The sequence below is a fragment of the Nicotiana tabacum genome, chromosome 14, assembly GCF_000715075.1.
Source record: "Nicotiana tabacum cultivar K326 chromosome 14, ASM71507v2, whole genome shotgun sequence".
NCBI classification, from domain to species: Eukaryota; Viridiplantae; Streptophyta; class Magnoliopsida; order Solanales; family Solanaceae; genus Nicotiana; species Nicotiana tabacum.
Genome location: NC_134093.1, coordinates 75,936,682 through 75,945,872, shown reverse-complemented (window position 1 = coordinate 75,945,872; position 9,191 = coordinate 75,936,682).

Genomic DNA, 9,191 nt, shown 5'->3' with positions numbered 1-9,191 from the left:
TTGTGGTCACTTTTTGAGGTATAGCCGAGGCCTTATTGCCGACACCATCTTTACTCTCTTTTGTATCTTTAGAGGCTCCGTAGACACTATGTGGGTTGTATATGGATGTTAGAAAGGTCAACGGATCATGTTGTATTTTGGGCTCTTGTTCCACTCAGTCATAAGGATGTATGTATTTTGAAGCTTAACAATGATGTACCAAAATGAAACGACTTAGTAATGTATATATGTATGAACTTTCTACTGTCTAACTAATGAGAGCACGCCTTCTTTGGATCATAAGTGAGTCGGGTAGATAGTGTCTAGTAGGATTGCTCGACCGAGTCCACTCGATTGAGCACCGGTCGCGCTCCCCGAGGTTGGGGCGTGACAGATCGTCAAGGCAAGATCATAAATTGGGAAAGTAAAGAATACCCATTAGAGACTTTTTCATGAGATGGGTTTTATCTAAATTAATTTTGTAGAGGCTTGTTCCAGTTCTTTCATTCTTGGGATTAGAAAATTAAAGAAAACATAGATGGTTATAATATAACTATTTCTAAAAGCCTGAGAACTTACAATTCTAAAAGCAATAAAAGAGCAGCAACCAAATATGAAGCAACGAAGAAATAGAAGCAGCGATTGAGGTTATTGGAGCAGCGGTGGCGTAGAAGCTGTTTTACTACTTATTCCTATAGGGTTTTACAAGTACTATTCGATCTTGGACTTATGAGAATTGGCAGAATATTAAGTGTAATTTTGGTGGGAATTTGTTTGGGAGAATTTTTGCAAGGAAATTTTAAGGTATGCTTGTAAATGGTTGCATTTAGTATGACAATATAGCAACTGTCCAAAAACGTTGCAATATAATTAAAAAACGTGGCCAAAACTTTTATATTTAGGCAACACTTAGAAAATGTTGTCTTTACAATTAAACAGAACGCTTTATAAGTGTTACCTTAAAATCCGTGGCCAAAGACTCTACTCAAAGGTCACGCCTAAAAAAATTTCCTACAGATACGCTTAGCAACACTTTTTAAGCGTTGCCTAAATTAGTGTGGCTCTAGGCCTAAAATGTTGTAGTGGCATGATCAATAAATGTCAAGTTTCATACTCCTAAGCTAGTATAAGTGGCATGCTACAGTGTATGCTTTTGCGAGTGTACTACTACAGCTCAAGTCAACAAGTAATATCAAAGAAATCGAGTAGCTCATCAAGGCAACACAACAAGTCACATAAGGTGTCTGACATACACAAGGAAAAGCACACCATCACACAAAAATCACCAACACAATCTCCCCAAGCCATCACACATCATCCCTGACATTGCCACCCTTATCTCTCTGATAGCCACCTGTATCACTCCGATAGCCACCCGTATCACTCTGTACAACAGCCACCCGTATCGCTCCGCCTGAACAATAACAAAATAGCTACCTGTATCACTCCGTACATTCAACAACAGTGAGATGCCACCCTTATGCCTCGCATAACAACAACAGTGAAATGTCACCCTTATACTCTGCATAACAATAACCAAACCACACAACAATTCACATGCGATAACATCACAACAACACGACATATCAACTCGCACCACAAGTGCTTATTGGCCACAACCTTTCCAAAGATCCAACAATATCAATATTTCCACGACAAATATCCCATGGATCAAACACAATGCATATGGAATCTCTATAACAACAAAATGAACGGGAAAGTAACTCAACAAGGAACAACACCCCCTTTAGACACAACTTCAATTAAAGTAGATTAATGCCTTTCGATAACCTCAATTACAATAAATTGTTTAAGGATAAACTCGATAGTGAAAGTATTTTCATGAAATGGAAAACTTCGGATTCTAGTGTATGAATTAGGCTAACAATAAAAGAGATGGCACGAACTAGTACTACGTCTCCATGAGGATAATCCGGCAACGAAAGGATATTATATAACAACAATTTCAACTAAGAGTAACTCTACAATAAAAGAAATCACTAAATGATTAAAAGTGATAACATCTTCAAATAAAACATATAAGAGCAAACTCGACAAGTAAAGAATATGACATGTAACAACAACTTCAAATAAAGCATGTGATAGTAGACATGACGAATAAAAGATATAACATGTGCTAACAATTCCAAATAAGTACATGAAAGAAGCCTAAGAGTCCGGTCAATTTTCACATTTAAGCCCGAGTACATACTCGTCAGCTCGCGTACACGGCTTTCACATGACTCAAATAGCACAAACACATCAATTCCTAAGGGGTAATTTTCCCACACAAAGTTAGGCAAGATACTTACCTCAAAGAAGCCAAATCACTTCTCTAAAATGACCTTCTTGTGTGAAACAATCTCTAGACGGCTCAAATCTAGCCAAAATAACTTAATATCATAAATAAAAATAATAGGAAATAATTCCAGATAATAAAGCTTCGATCTTTAATGAAAGATAAAGAGTTAACCCAAAAAGTCAACGCCGGGCTCGCACCTCCAAAACTCGACAAAATTCACAAAATCTAAACACCCATTCCGGTACGAGTCCAACCATACCAAAATTATCCAATTCCGGCATCAAATCATCCTTCAAATCCTCATTTTACATTTTTTAAAGTTTTTACAAAATTTCTCATTTTCTCCAATTCAAATCACTAATTTAATGTTCAAAATAAAGATGGAATCATGAAATATGATCAAATCCGGATAAAGAACACTAACCCAAACCTAACACGTGAAAATCCCCTCCAAATACGCCCAAAACTGAGGTGTCTAACTCAAAAAGTGATAAAAATATCAAACCCTTGATATATAATATGTTCTGCCCAGAACTTCCGTATTTGCAGAGCAGAGAAGCGCACCTGCGAGTACAATTACCGCATTTGCGGCCTTCACTTAACAACCTAGGAACCGCACCTGCGAGCCAGCTATCGCATCTGCAATCCCGCAGAAGCATGAGAAACGCCCGCAGAAGCGTAAACCAACTGGAGCCTCAACCTCGCAACTGCGATCCATCTCCGCAGATGCGTACCCGCGCGTGTTGTCCCCCATCCGCAGAACCGAAAAAAGTGGACATGCACCAACTCGCCGAAGAGACAAAAATTACGCAGAAGCGTGTCCGCACCTGTGCTCCAGAATGCGCAGATGCGAAACAACAGAACCAGACCTGCCCAAAAACATAGAAATGATCTGAAACTCGTCTGAAACACACCCGGGGGCCCCGGGACCCTCTATGAACATACCAACAAGTTCCAAAACATAATGCGGACCTATTCGAGGCCTCAAATCACAACGAACAACATCAAAACTATGAATCGTACCTCAAATCGAACTTAATGAACTTTCAACTTCTACAACTCGCGTCGAATCATATCAAATTAATCCGGAATGACATCAAATTTTGCTTGCAAGTCCCAAAAGACTTAATGGAGCTATTCCAACTCTCGAAATCGTAATCAGAGCCCGATATCCACAGGGTCAACTCCCGGTCAAACCTCTTGACCTTCAAAATTTTCAACTTTCCAATTTTTGCCAAAACGCATCAAATCGACCTACGGATCTCCAAATCAAAATCTGGGCATACGCCTAAGTCCAAAATCACCATACGAAGCTATTGAAATCACCAAACACCATTCCGGAGTCGTCTACACAAAAAGTCAAACTCCAGTCTACTCTTACCACTTAAGCTTCTAAAACAAGAATCATCCTTCCAAATCAATCCTGAATCATCTGAAAACCAAACTCGACCACACACGCAAGTCATAATACGTAATACGAAGCTACTCGAGACCTTGAGCCACTGAACGAGATACTAATTCTTAAAATGATCGATCGATTCATTACATTCTCCCCCTCTTAAACTAATGTTCGTCCTCGAATGTGCCAAGAACCATAACGAAGTCATCAAATCATTGAATGTACTAACAATTTATAAACTCGCGGGTGAACCAACGTCACCCCGGTCCACATAAGCCCGACAACATCATCTTAACTGAAGATCATTCCCCAAGGACCCGGATCCCACTCTAACACACGATTTCAACCTCAACTAGCTGTAAGAGCTCATGTATACACCCCCAAGGTATAACCACACGATGTAACACATCACACATATGCCCATAACAACAACTCTTACCACTATAGCTGCCCATAGTCAAATCCAACACTAACAAATAATCTAATCTCAGCCGAAACCTTGTCCCAAACCTTCACAACGCTGACAACGTTGCAAGAAACATGAAGATCTCATAACCAGTCACGCAATAAAAAGTCGCACCCCTACCTGGGCACATACCTCGCAAGCTAAATCCCAATAAGAACAACGTGAATAAGACTAAATATTGAAAGAGAATCACATGAGAGAATCATCAAACAGGCCTGACAGGCAGAACTCACTATCAGTATCATACTACGAATCAATTCCACAAGGAAGGATAAAAACATATGAACTAATCACAAGGGTCTCATCCTAATATAACTCCACTGCGGCACGCAGCCTGGTTCAAACATACCAAACCACATGAAAATGCAAGGATCCCATCCTCGGCTCTGAAGCACAAGTAGAATACACATCATACCAACCGAAACCTTCCACTAATTCAATTCCGCGAAACAAAATCACAACATGTAACAAACTTCCTATACCGGTAGAGCATCTAAATCACAAATCATAACCAAACCATCCAGAAATCACATCAAAACCTACCATAATGAGTAAGGGAAAGTCCCTTCTAGTCTCATAGCTCTCAATAGTGAACAAAACAAACTGATAGACACGGGCTACCACTATAGAGTCTCCCAACATGGGTGAACACATAAGTAACGTACAAAATCCCGAAACTCACCCATATGTGAAGCAAGATAGGAGGACTCACTCCGATAAGCAGAACCAAATCAAAATAAAAATGATGCTCCTCTATAATAAATCGAAACCATACCTGTAAGGACACCATCTGGTGCAGCGGTCTCATCCCTACCATAGAAAGCATATCAACAGGACGGGCCTCCCCCTTTAGGGCACCCTCTACCCGCTAGTCCTCCACCCCCTAGGTAGCTATGCAGGTGGAGTAGCAACTGGATTGGAGCCCCTAGCCTGAGTTCTCTAATCAAATCCGCCCCTCCCGAGCCTGGGACAATCTATCATGATGTGCCTAGTATTACCACAATCATAACAACCCCTCTGCGAGCATGGCTACTCGTACTGAGTCTGTGCCGGATAACTAGAATTACCGCGGTAGGAATCTCATGCCGGTGGTGCACTAAAAGATGACCGCTGCATATGAGTACCCTGACTAACTAGAGCACCACGAGTAGTTTGAAGTGCAGACTGGACTGGCTAACTGCCCGAGCCTCTGCCATGATGGGTCATAGCTGAAGAGTAGAATCCACTGAATCCTCCAGAACCTCGAGACCTCTTGGCCTCCTTGTCCTCTCTCTCCTCACCCCGAATATGCTCTATTATCCTTGCAATCTCCACAACCTGCTAAAATAGAGTATCAGTCTCTAACTCCCGAGCCATGCTGAACTTAAGGCCATAACTGAGTCCCTCAATAAATCTGCAGACTCGCTCTTTGACTGTAGGAACCAAAGTAGGTGCATGACGTGATAACTCACTGAACCTGATGGCAGACTTTACCACCGTCATGGTGCCCTGACACAGTTGCTCGAACTCCATGCGCCATGCATCCCAGAGGGTCTGGGGAACAAACTCCTACAAAAACATCTCTGAAATCAGATCGCAAGTGGGTGGTGCTATATTAGTCGGTATACCCTCTTCATAAACCAGCCACTGCTAATACGCTGCCCCTGACAGCTGAAATGTAGTAAAAGCAACTCCGATCATATCCACAATACCCATAGTACGGAGAATACGGTAACATTTCTCTAGAAAGCCCTATGCATCCTCGGTAGCTATGCCACTGAAATTAGGTGTACTGTGCCTCTTGAACCTCTCAAGCCTCTTCTGCTCCTCCTTTGATGCCCTGGCCTAACCTCAGGCTCAACCGGAATAATAGGTTGTATTGGCACCACACCCGGAACCTGACCAATGTGAGCCCGCTGCTCTAGAGTACGGGCGGTGGGAGTTTGAGATCCACCCCCAATCTGCGAAGTGGCTGGTGCAACAAAGATAAATCCCTCCTGAGACAATGTACCAAACATGCTCAGAAACTTCGCTAAAGTCTCCTGAAGTTCAAGGGTAACAAAAGGCTCCTCTGGTGCCTGTCCCCCAATCAGCGCTACTGACGGCCCCTCAACTGCTTCTCTGACAGGTGTTCTAGCTGCGGTGCGTGCCCCTCCTCGGCCTTTACCTCAGCCCCGGCCTCTTACGACTCTAGCACGGGGCGTGGGTGTCTGCTCAACTGATTCGGTAGCGCATGTCCTCACCATTTGTGAAAGAATAGATATACAAAGGCTCAAAGTTCGAAATTAACAAATCTACATGGCAGGAATGAAAGAAATAAAAAATTTCCTAATAGTTTTATAGCCTCTCGAAGATAAGTACAGACGTCTCCGTGCCAATCCGCAAGACTCTACTAAACTCGCTCGTGACTCTTAGAACCTATGAACCTAGAGCTCTGATACCAACTTGTCACGAACCCAAACTCCCTCCGTATAATGTCGTGACGGCACCTAGTCTCGAAGACTAGGTAAGCCGATTACTATAACAATTAAGCCAGTTTTTAACCATGATAATTTGAAACATAGTTTAATATGAATACCGAAACAAGAGCGAAATGAGCCTGCGCGACAATAACCATAACAACCTCCCAAGACTGTTAATACAGAGTCACAAACTCTAGCTAGGTACATGGAAAGATCTCAAAGATCGAAATATAGTATTGTTCAAATAACAAGCTGACAGTACAATGAACAGAAGGAACTCCAAGGGACTGGGACGACCAAACAGCTCTACCTTGAATCCTCATGACCAATAAGCTAACTCTGTCTGACTCTGATATCTCCAATACCTAGTTCTGCACACAAATATGCAGAAGTGTAATATGAGTACACCACGGTTGATACCCAGTAAGTATCAAGACAAATCTCGATGAAGTAGTGATGAGGTACAAGTCAAGACACCCACTAGACAAAATAACTTGTGCAGTATAGAAGTATAAAGCTAATAATGGAAAGCAGGAATCAGTAAATGGCAACAAAAATCAACATGTGATATAAATAGTAAAACAATAAGAACACCGTGAAAGTACCATTGAAACCAAACAAGGAACACAAATGAAAACTAATTAGTCAAGCCATTATGACACAAGTTCGCAGTGAAAGTACCCGAGATACTTCATCTCATAGCGACAAGTCACGGGTCTCAACCCACTATCATATGCTCACGGTACCTTTTGCCCGTATCGCAAATCACAAATGCACGGACAACTCACGTACCAATATCTAAGTTCACCCAGCATGATCACATGCTCACATTCACAATCCGCCAGGTGTGGTCACAGGCTCACAATCACAATCTGCCCAGCATGGTCAGAGGCTCAATAGCAACATGGAGACAGATAATACAAGAACATATGGGCATGATCAATAAATGTCAGGTTTCATACTCCTGAGCTAGTATTAGTGGCATTCTATGGTGTATGCTTGTGCGAGTGTACTACTGCAGCACAAGTCAACAAGTAATATCAAAGACATCGAGTAACTCATTGAGGCAACACAACAAGTCAGGTAAGGTGTATGATATATAGACAAGAAAAAGCACACCATCACACAAAAATTACCAACACAATGTCCCCATGCAATCACACATCATCCCTGACATTGCCACCCTTATCTCTCTGATAGCCACCCGTATCACTTCGATAGCCACCCGTACGGACTTTTTGGGTTGAACAGTGCGCTGGGGAGTAAGTGAATAATTTTGGCAGAAGAAGTGATTTCTGCGGCCCACTTTGCGGCCTCAGAATCACTTTGTGGGCCACACAATAGCTGAAGAGTGAAGCAAGAAACTAGGCAAGTTTGGATGGTATTGTGCGGTTAATTATGCGGTCGCAAAACCATTTCGTGGGCCGCACATTGACCGTGGAGCCAGCATAAAGATTTTTTCGGAGGGAGGTTCTGTGGCGCATTATGCGACAGCAGAACAGGTCTGCGAATCGCATAACGGCCGCAGAGTAGGGAAGAGCTGCCCAGTTCCGGAGGGACATTTCGCGGCCCCCTTTGCAGACCGTAGAAGCATTACGCAGTCGCATATGCGACCGCAGATTGGGTTTTAGAGCTTCATTTTTCTGGTTTTCATGACCCGACCCTATTCCATTAAATAGATGCTATGGACCATTTCTTAAGTAAAAACCTGGTATTTTGAGAGTGAGAGAGTGCTCTGGAGTGGAAGAGGGTTCCACAATAATTTGTTCTTTAATTCTTGATCAAATATTAGAAGATTAACAAGGGAAACTCACTAGGTCTTCATCCTAGAGGTAAGATTCTACACCCTAGCTCTCAATTTAGAAATTCACCAAAAAATAGGTAATTAGTAAGGGAATTCTTGTGTAAGGAAGTTGTTCATTTTGCATGCATGTGTTATCAAGGGGTATAGGAAGATTGTTGAGCTAATAATGGTAGATAATGGGTTGTGGAATCATGGAATTCACCATATGAGGACCTTGGAACCATAAAATGCTCAAATGAGCTGGAACCATGATCATCCTTCTAATATTTGGTTCAATTTGTTATCTTTCTGAAATAGATCGAAGTTTCTATGATTTTTGGAACATTTTAGAGTTTAAAGAAGCTCAAGTGAGGTATGTTGGATAAACTCTTTCCTTAGAATTGAACCCCACAATGTCATTGTAACTCCCAAGTTACTCATTATGAATCGATTATTCCGAATAAATGTTGTGTCAAAAGACTTTTGTGTTCAACATATATTCCAAATGTTATTGTTAAGTTGTAATACTATTTGGTAATGTATTCAAAGTATTGGTTGCTTAGCTAAATGCTATGGTTTCAAGTTGCGTTTCAAATGATAGCCAGTGCCAATTGTGTATGAAATCTCAATGCATTTAAGACTCTTGTTTGCTCATATGTATGCTTATTGTATTTGGACATAAATGCCTTGTTGTTGAATATCCATGATAATGATTAAAACTGGAATAATGAGCTTGAATTATGAAGCACGGCCAATATGCCAAGAATGATATTGCATTATGGCTGATGATGTCAATAAAATGAATGACATGTAAAAGAATA